Source organism: Plecotus auritus, assembly GCF_963455305.1.
Source record: "Plecotus auritus genome assembly, chromosome: 3".
Taxonomy (NCBI): Eukaryota; Metazoa; Chordata; class Mammalia; order Chiroptera; family Vespertilionidae; genus Plecotus; species Plecotus auritus.
The window spans coordinates 10,246,356-10,261,955 of NC_137772.1; positions in this window are offsets into that span (position 1 = coordinate 10,246,356).

Consider the following 15,600-nt stretch of genomic DNA (forward strand, 5'->3'; position numbering starts at 1 on the left):
TTCTTGGATGAGCAGCCTCAGATAGAAAAGAAAACCACAATATAACACATCTGCCTCCATGGAATTGTGTTTATGAGTGATTGTCTCAGAGACGTGGGTGCTTTGTGGGGACTTGAGTCACTTCTCAGATCTTTACTAGCAAAGATGCTCTTCAGGATCCCATCCAAGTCTAAAAGGGCCTCCTGCTTTCCCTTGGCCTGTTGCTTCTCTCTGTCCAAACTCCATGTTTATTTGAAACAAAGGCTCCCACACGATCATTAGCGTCCCATGGCCTTGTCATAACGTTCCTGTCAGGTTTTAGTATTAAGGTTACACTGACCTTGTAAAATGGGCTGGAAAGTATGACTATGTTGACCTTCTCTAGTAAATATGATTTACATTTAATTACTTGCTGTGATTTTCTTTATTTTTTTCTTCTTCCTACTTTCTTTGTGTTGAATTACTAGTCTTGTTCTACCTTCTTGAACTGGATTTTTATATCATTAACTAGAGGCCTGGTGCATGGATTCGTACACCAGTGGGGTCCCTTGGCCTAGCCTGCAGACATCCCCAGAGGGGTCCCAGATTGCAAGAGGGCACAGGCCAGGCCAAGGGACCCCACCAGTGCACGATTGGGGCCGGGGGGGACTGCAGGAGGGCTCCAGGGCGTGTCCAGCCCGTCTCGCCCAGTCCCAATTGGCATGACCCCAGCAGCAAGCTAATCTACCCATCGGAGCATCTGACCCCTGGTGGTCAGTGCACGTCATAGCTACCAGTTGAACAGTCGAATAATTGACGGTCGCTTAGGCTTTTATATATATAGATTTTTACCTATTCCTTATTCTAATGAATGCCTGTAGGTCAACATCCATGATCTCAGTACTGATTCAGCTACACCCCAAAGCTTTGATATGCCATATGTTCATTATTATTCAATTAAATATACATTTTTTATTATATTTTATTTTTTGTTAATCCTCACCCAAGGATATTTTTCCACTGATTTTTATGAAAAGTGGAAGAGAGAGGGAAAGACAAAGGGAAACACTGATGTGAGAGAAACACATCAATTGATTGCCTCCTGCATGAGCCCTGACCAGGGCCAGGGCAGGGGAGGAGCCTGAAACCAAGGTATGTGCCCTTGATCAGAATCAAACCCGAGACCCTTTGGTCTGTAGGCTGATGCTCTATCCACTGAGCCAACTTGGCTAGAGCTATTTTCTAATTTCCATTGGAATGTCTTCTTTGACCCATATTTATTTAAAAGGGTATTACTTAATTTTTAAACATTTGGGGATTTTCCAGTTAGTTCTGAGGAGCCAAACTCTTTTTTTATCCCACTTGCAAATATTAAAAGTCTAAATTAAATAAAAATTTAAAAAGCACCACAAAATATGGGACTTTCATAGTTTCTTTGGATCTAGGAACACTGAAACACAGATGAAGACGTGGGGGATGCCATGTCTAGCTGCTGCATGACAAGCAATAAAAACTATGTCACAGAGGAGGGGCCAAGATAGTGGTGTAGATACACATGGTACTCGCATCCTCTCAAAACCACATCAACATTACAACTATACCACAGAATAACCATAATGCAGAACCACCTGAAATCTGGCTGAACAGAAGCCCTACAACTAGAGAATTAAAGAGGAAGGCACATTGAGAAGGGTAGAAGGGGTGGAGGCCTGCAATGGGCTGGTCCAACACCCATGTGTGGCATTTTTTGAATGGGGAGTGATATATTGGCCATGGAGTTCCTGCCTTGAGGAGCAAGGGGTCCCAACCCCACACTGGAGGCCTCAGCCCAGGGCTCCAGTGCCAGGAAGAGAAGCCCCCATAACTTTGGGCCATAAAAACCCGCAGAGATTGTGGCTGAGTGACATGGACGCAGCCAGAGACCCAGGCAGTTCCTCTTAAAGGGCCCCATACATCTACTTACTTGGACTCACTCCCTCTGAGCTCCAGTGCTGGGGAAGCAGCTTGAAAAGATTCAGGGACATACATGGAGGAACTAAATTATGTAGCATCAGAGCAAGAATTGGGGGGCAGCTTTCTCCTTTAGAAAATCAAAAGAAGATCTTAGGTGTTTATAAATGAGAAGATGAGGAGAGAAATAACATTACAAATTTTCCCCTGTCTGAGATCTCATTGTTTCTTGATCTTAATGATGTTGTCATTATCTGAATGGTTTCTGAGGAGCGCAATACCCAGTTCCTGTTGGCCAAATGCCTACGTGGCAAGATTACCCAAGCTTTTCACAACAGGTTTACCACCAGACCACAGGTGTTATAACAACCACTACTAAAGCAAAGCCAAAAAGGGAAAGGAAAAGACTTATATCAACATCATTGTCACTGGACATGTAGATTCCAGCAAATCTGCCACCACTTGCCAACTCATCTACACATGTGGTGCAATTGACAAAAGAACCAATGAAAATTTTGAGGAGGAGGCTGCTGAGATGAGGAAGGGCTCCTTAAAGTATGCCCGGGTCTCAGATAAACTGAAAGCTGGACATGAGCATGGTATCATCATTGGTTTCTGCCTGTGGAAATTCAAGACCAGCAAGGGTTATGTCACCACCCTTGATGTCCCAGGACACAGAGACTTCATCAAAAACAGGATTACAGGCGCATCTCAGGCTGACTGTGCTGTCCTGATTGTTGCTGCTGGTGTTGGTGAATTCAAAGCGGATATCTCCAGGAATGGGCAGATCCATGATCATGCCCTTCTGGCTTACACACTAAGTGGGTAGGAAACAAATGATTGTTGGTCTAACAAAATGTGTTCCACTGAGTCGTCCTGCAGACAGAAGAGATATGAGGAAATTACTTGAAAAGTCAGCACCTATATTAAGAAAATTGTCTACAGTAGCATTTGTGCCGGTTTCTGGTTGGGATGGCGACAATAGCCTGGAGGCAGGTGCTAACATGTCTTGGTTCAAGGGAGGAAAAGTTACTGGTGAAGATGGCAATGCCTGAAGCTCTGGATTGCATCCTGCCACCAACTCATCCAACTGACAAGCCCCTGCTTGAAGCTCTGGATTGCATCCTGCCACCAACTCATCCACCTGACAAGCCCCTGTGCCTGCCATCCAGGACATGTACAAAATGGTGCTGTCCCTGTGGGCCGAGAGGAGACTGGTGTTCTGAAAGCCCGCATGGCGGCCACCTTTGCTCCAGTCAATGTTACAGCTGAAATAAAGTCTGTTGAAATGCACTGTGAAGCTTTCAGTGAAGCTCTTCCTGGGGACAAGGTAGGCTTCAATGTGAAGAACGTGTCTGTCAAAGATGTGAGCTGTGGCTATGTGGCTGGTGACAGCAAAAATGACCCACCAGCAGAAGCAGCTGGCTTCACAGCTCAGGTGATTATCCTGACCCACCCAGGCCAAATCAGTGCTGGCTATTCACCTGTGCTGGAATGCCACACAGCTCACATCGCTTGCAAATCTGCTGAGCTGAAGGAAAAGCTTGATCATCATTCTTGGAAAATGGCCCAACGTTTTAGAAATCTGGTGATGCTGCCCATGTCAATATAATTCCTAGAAAGCCTCTGTGTGTTCAGTCTCTCTGATTATCCTCTGGGCCATTTTGCTGTTTGTGACATGAGACAGTTATTGTGGGTGTCATCAAAGCAGTGACCAGAAGGCAGCTGGAGCTGTCAGTCACCACATCTGCTCAGAAAGCCCAGAAGGTTAAATGAATATTATCCCCAATACCTGCCACCCTGGTCTTAATCAGGGGTGGAAGAACGGGCTCAGAACTGTTTTTATCTAATGGCCATTCAGGTTTAACCTTCAGGAGGAAAGGAGAATGTTTTGTGGACCATTTGGTGGTGGTGGTGGTGGTGGTGGTGGTGTGTGTGTGTGTGTATTTAAGTTATTAGTTTTTTAAATCAGTACTTTTTCATGGTAACAACTTGACCAAAAATCTGTCACAGAATTTTGGGACCCATTTAAAACAAATTTAATGAGGGAAATAAGAATGAAAGATGACCCAAGATTGGAACTATGGATGGCTCTTTCAGAAATCTTACACAAAGAGAAACACGGGGGGAAGAGAACTCACTGAAGGTGACAGTGAGAGGATAAAGTTGGTAAAGGTAAATTTGAAGCTTAGCCCCATATCAACTCATCTGAGACTTTTGGAGAAGAAAGAAGCCAGCACTTTTTGTTGTTGTTATTCTATAGAACAGAAAGTTAAGGGGCAGTTGAACTTGGAAGAGGTCATTATGTAAAATGCTAAGGAACTATTGTGACATTCTATCTGGCAGGCAGTTATTCAGATATTTTTATTTGCTCTGTTGCTAAGGTTTTGTGGCCTATCTGGGTATAAAGAGTCCCTAGTTGCTTTCTTGAGTTTCCAATTTAAAATTAAGTACATTCCAGCTGCACAAAAAGCACATATTTATGATGCTCTGCATTTTATGAAGCTCGATGTGGAATGGCAAATTCATGCCAAGATAGGTTTTCATGGAAAACTGATATGTGAAATTATGTAAGTTCTTTATATTATTTAACCATGAAACCCCATCTCTATCCTAAAGCCCCAATAAAAAGGTTATAATGATAACTCTCCAACCCTATTGACAGAAGCAGAAAGACTGGAATGAAAGAAATACTTCCTTGGGAAAATGAATAACATTTTCCTAAATTTGGTTTAGCTAGTTAGTGAAATCTGTAAACCCATTGAAATAATATAAAGATTCCAAAATTATTTTTCTCTCTTCAAATAGAAGTGAATAGTCTTAATTGCATAGAAATTCTCTGAGATTAAATAGATCTTCCTTTCAAACTAACAGTAAATATTCTAAAAACTTTTTTCAATGAATACCATTGCAGTTTAGAATCCTCATGTTGACTACTGTTATGTAAAGATAAAGGTCCCACCCCACCCCCAACCAGTGAAATAAAATGTTGTTGAAGCCCAATAAAAATGGCAAATTGCTAGACAAAATCTCAAGAAGAATCCAGAATTTAGTCTACAGGGACCCAAGTGCAAGTCACAAGTTAGGGTCATTGGTGACCCAAAGTCCTCTGTCTGGGACAGGGGACACCACACAGGGATACTGCTGCCGGACACCCCTCTCTATCCCAGCACAGAGAGAGCTCCTTCTCTCTCATCAAGTCTTACTGCGAACAAGGGCACAGCCTCCCATGTTCTACAACCCCTTTCTTGATGTCCCTGAACTACCCCCTTTTCCTTATAAGGTTTTAATACTGACCATAGAGCAGGGTTTCTCAACCATGGCATTGCTGGTATTTGGGCCAGATAATTCTTCATTGTGAGGCCCTGTTTGTGCCTGCTGGGATGCTTAGCAACAACAGGCCTTTATCAGGGGTGGGCAAACTTTTTGACTCGAGGGCCACAATGGGTTCTTAAACTGGACTCAAGGGCTGGAACAAAAGCATGGATGGAGTGTTTGTGTGAACTAATATAAATTCAAAGTAAAGGAGCGGAGGGGAGAGCAAGAGAACCGGATAGAACAGCCGGATCCGGCCCGTGGGCCGTAGTTTGCCCACGGCTGCACTAGATGCTGGTAGCACCCCCTCACCCAGGTGAGCCAACCAAAAATGGCTTTAGTCATTGTCAAATGTCCCCTGGATGGGGTTGGGGGACAACACTGTCTCTGGTTGAGAACCACTGCCTAAGTCGATAAGGAAAATGACTAATGTTGGTGACAAATGCCCCTGCCATCTTTTGTCCTTCTCACAGTCTGAGGATACATGGCATGGGCCATCATCTTGGATACGAATGCCAACCTTGGTCCGGGTTCTGGACTTGCCATGCCCTTGAGCTAATACTTGTATTTCTTTGAGCCTCCGTTTTAGAATAAAGATGTATTCACTCATTAGACTTGTACTCAATGCCCATGGACATGCAATATGAAAGGGGCCTCCTTCAAAGTTGTTCACAGTTTAGTGAGGAGCTAGAGATCAACAATAATTAAAGTAGGAGCTTCAAGTTCCAACTAGAGGCTTCCCACACCTTGGTCAAAAAGGAGACAGACATCGGATTCCTTGGCTGTCCTATCAGATGTGTACCTGTGAAGTCCATTACCCAAGTCCATGCTCTGTTGCCGCCTCGCTACTGGGTGGCACTGCCCGTGGCCTATTCCTTCTCCACACTCGCAGTCTTCCTCATGAGAGTTCAAGCCAGGGCAGTCTTTCGCCTTCTTAGCCTCTTACCTACTTCTCAGTCCCAAAGGCTCTGACTGTGGGAAGGGCTCCTCTGTTCACCCCTGTACAGGAACACGTTGTGAGTAATAAAGAGACCGGTCCAGTACCCCTGGCTTCCACTGGCAACTTTAATCCCATCCTTCATACCCCAGGGGAGGTCACATTTCAAAACTCTCCTCTCAATTCCGCCCAAACAAGGCCCTGCCGTGACCTACAAAAGCCCAGCGGTTACCCTGCCACACTGTTCAAAGGCCCCATAGGGTTATCAGTACCAAAGGGCCGCAGATAAGGCTTTTATTGCCAACCATTTTCTTCTGTTTCAACATAAAGCAGCATCCACACAGAACAAAGAGCAATATCTTTATTACATGCCCAAGTAAAAGATGAGGTTGTGTTTATTTGTACTCATTTCCTGGAACCCAGCCAGGTTTTATTAAATCTGGAGATTTTTCCCTCTAGAGGAAGTTTAACTCTTCAGTGTCCTATTGTGTGGTTTGTGAAGAACCCAGACCTCGTTGTTGTTTTTCAGCCCCTCCATCTTTAGCCCTTCCTATCACTGAGAGTCTGAGTGTGGAAGGAAAAACTTCATCTCTCCTAGCAACTTTTCTATTTTTCTACTTAACCAACACAGTATTTTATAAATGGTCACTTCTGTGTGAAGATACGTCGGCGTAATGTAGTACACCTGGTATCAGTGAGGTTATCATGGGCAACTTGGAAATTTGTATTACATAGATTCTAATATATATATATATATATATATATATATATATATATATATATATATCTTTATTGATTTCAGAGAGGAAGAGAGAGGGAGAGAGAGATAGAAACATCAATGATGAGAGAGAATGATTGATCGGCTGCCTCTTGTATGCCCCACACTGGGGATCGAGTCTCCAACCTGGGCATGTGCCCTGACCGGGAATCAAACCGTGACCTCCTGGTTCATAGGTGGACACTCAACCACTGAGCCACACAGGCTGGGCACGTTACATACATTTACATCATCCATTCCAGGGCTACCTGCTGCCACCATGAGCTCTATGAGAGTTTTATACCTAATAATACTTCTGAATTGCTATCATGGGTCCCGATGTCCACTGAACCCACAGCCAAGAAGATTCCTTGCCCTCCACGAGGGCTGGGCGATGAGCCCTGGGCAGCAGCAGCAACCAGACACCTGCGGCCCCACAGGTCCCCCAGGCACGGCCAACCTGGCGCCTGTGGCCACTCCAGGGTCACCAAAGCAAGAGGTCAAATGAAAAGATGCATCACCATTCTCCCAAGTTCAAATATCTCACCTTTCTTAGAAAAGCAGATGTTACACAGGTTTCTTCCCTTGCACTTGTCCAAGAAACCCCAAGCTTACTGGCTTGGGTAGGTAATTACACACACACACACACACACACACACACTCACACAGAATGTTATTAACTAAATCTTTCAGTGTTATTAACTAAATCTTCAGAGATTCAGGAGTGCTGCCGTGGGCGATGGTAAGTGCAAGTACAACAGTGTTGCTGTCCCATTCTGGGAGACACTGGTCGGGAGACACACCAGGAGTTTATCATGGAAAGTCCTGCTCAGCTCACGGTCCTCAAAGCAACTGCTCAGCGACACTCAGAGCTGCGGGGAGTCAGGCTGAGTTTCCCAAGCCCCCCTAAGAGGGCAAAGGAGCCGGGACTTCAGTGCCACTCAAAATCTCCCTCTTTTATTTTGGGAAGTATGGGCATTTAAATCAACTCTTTAAATCTGAACATAAACAAAGAAAACCTAAAATTATTATTTAAAGCACTCTTATTTTGTGTAACTATGGAAATTTTTATTATGAGTGGTGCAAGACATGCACAAAACTCTAGCTCTTACAAACAGACACAATACTGAACCTTCAAGAATGAAAATTCTTAATGTAAACTGGTGCAGCCACTAGGAAAAACACTCTGAGGTTCCACAAGAAAATAAAAATGGAACTGTATGATCCAGCAATCCCTCTTCTGGGTATGTATCAGAAGGAAACAAAATCACCATCTCTCAGAGACATCTGCACCTGTGTTCACGGCAGCATTATTTTCAACAGCCAAGACATGGCAACAACCTAAGTGTCCATCCACAGGTGAGTGGATAAAGGACATGTGCTGTATACAACAACAAGTTATTCAGCCTTAAAAAGGAAGGGCATCCTGCCATTTGCAACAACATGGATGAAACTTGAGGGCATCACACTAAGAGAAATAAATCATACAGAGAAAGACAAATACTGTGTGATCTCACTTATATGTGGAATCTGAAAATCCTTAACTCAGAGAGACAGAGATCAGTTGGGGTTGCCTGAGGGGTAAAGGGAGGGGTAGGTCAAAGGGTACAATCTTTCAGTGATAGGACAAAAATGTCTGGAAATGTGATGTACAGCATGGTGACTATACTGTATTGGTTAACAGCACTGTAGTATATACTTGAAAGTTGCTAAGAGTAAATCTTAAAAGGTCTCATCACTCACAAAAAATTATAATTATGTGAGTGATAATTTGTTAGTTACATATATAAATCATGATATTGTACACTTTAAATTTACACAGTGTTACTTGTCAATTATCCTATATAATAAAGAGGTAATATGCAAATTGACCATCATTCCAACACACAAGATGGCCACCCCCATGTGGTCAAAGATGGCCACTCCCATGTGGACACAAGATGGCTGCCACAAGATGGCTGGCAAGGGAGGGCAGTTGTGGATGATCAGGCCAGCAGGGGAGGGCAGTTGGGAGGGACCAGGGCTGCAAGGGAGGGCAGTTTGGAGTAAGCAGGCCAGTAAGGGGTGGCATTTGGGGGTGAGAAGTCTGGCAGGGAAGGGCAGTTAAGGTTGACCAGGCCTGCAGGGGAGGACAGTTGGGGGCAACCAGGCCTGCAGGGGAGGACAGTTGGGGGGGACCAGACCTGAAGGGGAGAGCAGTTGGGGGGAACCAGACCTGAAGGGGAGGAAAGTTGGGGCAACCAGGTCTGCAGAGGAGAACAGTTGGGGGGGGCAGTTGGGGGGGGGACCAGGCCTGCAGGGGAGGACAATTGGGGGGATCAGCCTGCAGGGGAGGGTAGTTGGGGGTGACCAGGCCTGCAAGGGGGGGGGGGCAGTTGGGGAAACCAGGCCTGCAGGGGAGGAGAGTTAAGGGGACCCAGGTCTCAGGGGAGGGTAGTTGGGGGGGACCAGGCCTGCAGGGGAGGGGAGTTAGGGGGGACAAGGCCAGCAGGGGATGTACAGCATGTGACCAGGCTGGCAATGGAGGGAAGTTAGGGGTGACTAGGCCAGCAGGGGAGGGCAGTTGGGGGCGACAAAGGCCTGCAGGGGAGGATAGTTAGGGGTGACCAGGCCTGCAGGGGAGGGTGGTTGGGGTGACCAGGCTGGCAAGGGAGGGCAGTTATGCGCAATCGGGCCGGCAGAGGAGCAGTTAGGCATCGATCAGGCTGGCAGGGGCGTGGTTAGGGGGTGATCAGGCAGGCAGGCAAGCAAGCGGTTGGGAGCCAGCAGTCCTGGATTGTGAGAGGAATCCCAGATTGGAGAGGGTGCAGGCTGGGCTGAGGGACACGCCCCCCCTGCTGTGCATGAATTTCGTGCACCAGGCCTCTAGTATCTCAATAAAGCTGGGGGAAAAAAGGATGAAAATTCTTGGTCCCAAATTGGGTTTATTGAGTAAAAAGGGGAACAACTATTTCCCTTTACAGGTTAATTGCATCCAGACCAGCAGCCTTCCCCTTTCATCGCCCTGGGAGCAGACCCCTACCTGAGACTCATGCTGCTGTGGGGACTGGAGGACCCTGGCTCTGTTCAACGTTGCCTCTGCCTGTTATATTTCAGTAGCAGTATCCTGAACCATGGTTCACAGTAACTTTTATTTTTTTTATTTTTTTATTTCTTTATTGATTAAGGTATTACATATGTGTCCTTATTCTCCCTTTACCCCCCACCTCCCATTCATGCCCTCACCCCCCTGTTGTCTGTTGTCCATTGATTAGGCTTATAGGCATGCATATAAGTCCTTTGGTTGATCTCTCCCCCTTACCACTACCCACCCCTACCTTCCCTGAGGTTTAACGTTCTGATTGATGTTTCTCTGTCTCTGGATCTATTTTTGTTCATCAGTTTATGTTGTTCATTATATTCCACAAATGAGTGAGATCATGTGATATTTATCTTTTTCTGCCTGGCTTATTTCACTTAGCATAATGCTCTCCATCTCCATCCATGTTGTTGCAAATGGTAAGAACTCCTTCATTTTACCACAGTGTAGTATTCCATTGTGTAGATGTACCCCAGTTTTTTAATCCACTCATCTGCCGATGGGCACTTAGGCTGTTTCCAAATCTTAGCTATGGTGAATTGTGCTGCTATGAACATAGGGGTGCATATATCCTTTCTGATTGGTGTTTCTAGTTTCTTGGGATATATTCCTAGAAGTGGGATCACTGGGTCAAATGGGAGTTCCATTTTTAGTTTTTTGAGGAAACTCCATACTGTTCTCCACAGTGGCTGCACCAGTCTGCATTCCCACCAGCAGTGCACGAGGGTTCCTTTTTCTCCGCATCCTTGCCAGCACTTGTCATTTGTTGATTTGTTGATAATAGCCATTCTGACAGGTGTGATATGGTACCGCATTGTTGTTTTGATTTGCATCTCTCTGATGATTAGTGACTTTGAGCAGGTTTTCATATGTCTCTTGGCCTTCCTTCTGTCTTCTTTCGAAAAGTGTCTATTTAGATCAGTTGCCCATTTTTTTATTGGGTTGTTTATCTTCTTTTTGTTAAGCTGCATGAGTTCCCTGTAAATGTTGGAGATTAAACCCTTATTGTTGATATCATTGGCAAATATGTTCTCCCATGCAGTGGGCTTTCTTGTTGTTTTATTGATGGTCTCCTTTGCTGTGCAAAAGCTTTCTATTTTGATGTAGTCCCATTTGTTTATTTTCTCTTTAGTTTCCATTGCCCTCGGAGCAGTACCAGTGAAGAAATTGCTTCAGAATATGTCAGAGATGATTCACAAGCATTTTCCTTGTAAACCTTTGATAGAATATGACTAGCTTCTACTACTTTAAGTGAAGGCAGCACTTGTTTAAAAATGCAGATTTCCAGGCCAAAGCCACTTTGGTTTAGTAAGTCTGAGCTTCAGCCCAAGAAAGTACTTATGGAAGATCCACTCTAGGTGATTCCTTGAACCCCATTTGAGAAGCATACCCCTGTGAGATGCTGCACCACTTTGCACACACCTGCTTCCATTTTGAAAAATGACTAGCTTCCCCAATACGGAAATATCACCTTTTACCTTTTATCGGTGCCGTTAGTTAAGCTTGCAGGGAGAAAACTGAATAGCAGACACCTGGGGTGAAAGGTGCACATCACCTAGCAGTGATGGGTGCTCGGGGTGTACATGGCGGGCACATCCCCGCCTCTGAAGAAGACATTCGTATATAGTTGAGTTAGGCATCCTGTGATATTATCATTGTAAAAACACACATTAATTGGGAATAAATGCAAATAATGCTTTTAATAGAAATGTATCTGTGTTCTGATCCTTCTTAATTCCTTGATGGAATACCCAAAGATCTGTGCAGCATGACTTTAAGTAGAGAGGCAGAATAAAACATATTAAGGCCACTATTGGAAAAAGGTATGATGCAAAGGCATTTTATGGGTACTTCTATATGAAAAAGCACTGGGGTGGATTTTTATTAAATCATATAATAATTTGCACATAGATTATTGCCAAGAAAACTCAATCCTAGCTTGGCCTCTCCCTGTTGCCTGACATGCTATGAAAATATCATGTCTTAAAAATAATGATGTATGGTTTCTTTTCAAAACACTTTCTTAACAAACATCCCCCTAGATTCTCACAATAGTTCTGTAAGGGAAGCTAGAGACAGGCTTGATCAGATGCATCTGACTTTTCCTTTTTTTAAGAAAGCAGTTAAGTAACTGGGTTTCAGGGCAGTACAGACTTATCCATGATCCACAGGGCTAATGAGTGTCCGGGGACATAAACCCGGCCCTTCCAATTTCCCATCTTGTTCACTTTTATTGTCCAATATTAACTGTTCTTCCTCATCTCAATTTAATCAAGCAAATTAACAGTTATTGGACATCTATTACTTTAGCAATGAGTGCAAGGCAGTGTTGACTCAGTTTCTACAAGCTCTGTTTTTAGATAATTTAAGCAAGTGCATGTATATGCCAAGCTGAAAATACAGTATATACTTTTTGGTATTTGCTGTTTGAAATTGTTCATAGTTCATAGTTCTGCATTCCACATGTTATTATTGTTATCTTTACTCTTATACTCTTGGGTTTACCTTGAAAGACTCATTTCAAAGTATGCTTAATAAGCTTTTCCAACTCCAGTAGTGCATTGGACATGGCGGGGCCACAGCAGAGAGCTCTCAGCACATCTGCGCTGGGGTTCTGAAGGTCGCGGAGAGGGAGAACAGATAGGCAGTTAGGGCATTCAGGTCAGGAGGGGAGAACAGATAGGCATAGGGGAATGAGGCCAGGAGGGGAGAGCAGATAGGGGGATCAGGCTGGCAGGGGAGAGCAGTTAGGGGCATCAGGCAGGCAGGCATGTGAGCAGTTAGGAGCCAGTGGTTCTGAATTGCGAGAGGGATCCCAGATTGGAGAGGGTGCGGGCTGGGCTAAGGGACCCCGCCTGCTCCGTGCATGAATTTCATGCACTGGGAATCTAGTGTTCCCATAACAACCTTGTCCATGTCTTAGGGCAGTAGTCAAGCTTCAATTTTAATCATGTCTATTTTAGTATTGTCTTTCAGGGAATGGACAGCTTAGACACATGTATTTCATTAACACTCAAGTTTAAATATCATCTGCACTGTCCAACCCCTCTGAGGATTCTAGCTCTGGGCTCTATTATGACAACCCAACCTAACAAAATAGTTTCTCTCCCTCTCAGAGTTGTGGCTAAGTTGACTTGCCTCTGGGTAAGGTTTATATTTAGGAAGAGCAGAGATCTCTTTAGGTGGGAGCTTCTGGGAATACAAGTGCCAAGTATACAGGAGTGGCCTGCTTCTTAGACAACTGGTTGATTCAGAATTACTAAGCTGCCACCTTCCCCTTCTCAATGCACAGAAAGGGTGTAAACAATGAGTGGTGTTTGCCCTCATTCTGGACCTGAGCCTTTGTCAACTGCAAGGTGATTGGGTCAGGGGTAAGGGCAACTAGAAATACACTAACTTTGGAGAGAACCAGAAAGAAAGTTCTAGTGAGTGTTCTTGTTTATCCTCATAAGTTGGTGATGATGATGATGATGGTGATGGTGATAATGACAACTTGATGAGAGGCTTTCTGTACTGTATTTTAGAGTGTGTGTAAAGCAATGTGACACACGTTATCTCATAACATAGAGTTATGTTACATCACACTGGGCTCTGTGTCATAGACTTTGGGCTATTTGGTTTTGCTTTAGAAAATTACATAATCAATAAGGAGAAGAACAGCACTCTGATTTTTAAAAATTGGGTGAAGGATATGAAAAGGTAATTTGCAAAAGTAAAACAAGCGACTGATTAAGTACATGAAAAATTGTTAAGAATCAAAACTATAGGCAAGTTAAACCAACTAGATGCCATTTTACACACCAGAGTAGCAAACATTTTAAATTATCTAAGTTCCCTGTGTTGAGGCACTGACTTTAGTTGCAAATGATAAAAAAGCAAACAAACAAAAAGCCTAGTTCAAAGTTCAAAGTAACCGAGTACAAATGAAATGTACCGGCTCAGACCCCTGCGTCCACGGAGAATCTGGATTCAGGCAGACCTGGGTGAGCGGCTCAGCTGACCCTATTATAACGCCATTTGTCTGCAAACCATTGCTCTGTTTCAGTGTCTCCTTTGTTCCACATAATGGCAAGACCGTGTCAGAGCCCAGGCCTCTGTGTGTTCCCATAGCTCAAGTCCAGTTTGAAGGAAAAAAATCAGGATTATCTCTCGAAGTGCAAACAATAGTGTTGTTGCCAGGCGGTGGCTCTGAGCAGGTCACCTCAGCAGCAGGCTGTGTGCACTTACTGGGTCAGGCCTGCCTGGGTCACAGCCACCAGCGCATGGGTTCAAACCGGGAGGCAGCAGTTTCCCAGAGATGAGTTAGGCGACTGCTCCAGAGAGGTGAAGAGGTGCGGGGACAGGACAACTGATGAACAGCCCCGTCAGCTACGTGGGGAAACGATCCCTCCCTTGGGCTGGGGAGAAAGTCAGCGTAGGAAGAGCCTTTCTGGAAGCCAATTTCACAATGTAGAGCATGAAACCTCCCCAACCCCCACACCTCTCTACCCTGTATTTTATTCCTAAAAGGTTATTCTACCGAAATAATTGAGTCTGTGTGCAGGAATCTGCATGCAAAACTAACATGAATAGGGGGGAGTACTAAGCTTCAAATAGCATGACATACAAATCACACAAAAAGATAGCTATAAATAGGAAACGTGAGTAATAAAAATATCTATAATTAATAACATCTTTGTTAAATATGTAGAAAAATAAATGGAAGATTAAACAAAAGACCTTTAAAAGTAGCCATTTCTGAAGGATGAGATTATAGGCAATATGTAGTTTCTCATGTTCTGCTTACTTGCACCTCTAATTTTCCTAGAATGAATACATATAATTTTTTTTTTCCCAAAAGAGAAAATGGTGGCGGCCATGGCCCAGGGCATCTCTGGCTTCTAATCCTCAGCATCCAGTGGATGTGTACGTGGTGATGATTACGGCTCAGAAGAACAATGAGGAGTGAGGGGACAGGTGGAGGGCAGTTGTGGTTTAGAAAATAAAAGCTTCTTCCTGAAGAAATTATCTCTCTTTACAAACACAACCTTTATACAAGAGGCGTTTATCTTAGCCATACATCTGAGAAATCAGTAAACAGCACTGTGGTGCCGTCATCCTAAGTCAACATAAACTCCAAATCCACCCCTAAGGGCAGCACAGATAAAACACCCCTCTACCAGGATTCATGGGAAACAGTGTCCAGAATCCTACTAATTCCCTGAAATTTCATGGAATGGAGAGAGAGAGAAATAAGGTCAAAACCACTGGTTTGTTGAAACTAGAGCTTTTCAAATGGATGGCTTACTGAACTGAATTTAAAACAGGAACTTTCAATTTTGAAATGGTTCCCAGGTTGCCTGAAAGAATCAAAGTATGTCCTGTGAACCTGTTAGGGTACTCAGATTGGATGCAGACACTTTAAAATGCCTGGCTCTCTTGAATATTCAGACAGAGTTGATTTTTCTAATGTTGATGGCCGGCTGATTGTTCTAGAGCTGCTTTGCAGAGAGTCCTTTCCAAACAGAAGCTTCTGCAACACATACCCAGAGGCACTCTCACTCCTGGGCTCCTTGCCCTGAGGTGCTTGGGAAATGCTGAGCATTAAAAGGACTTGTCCTGACT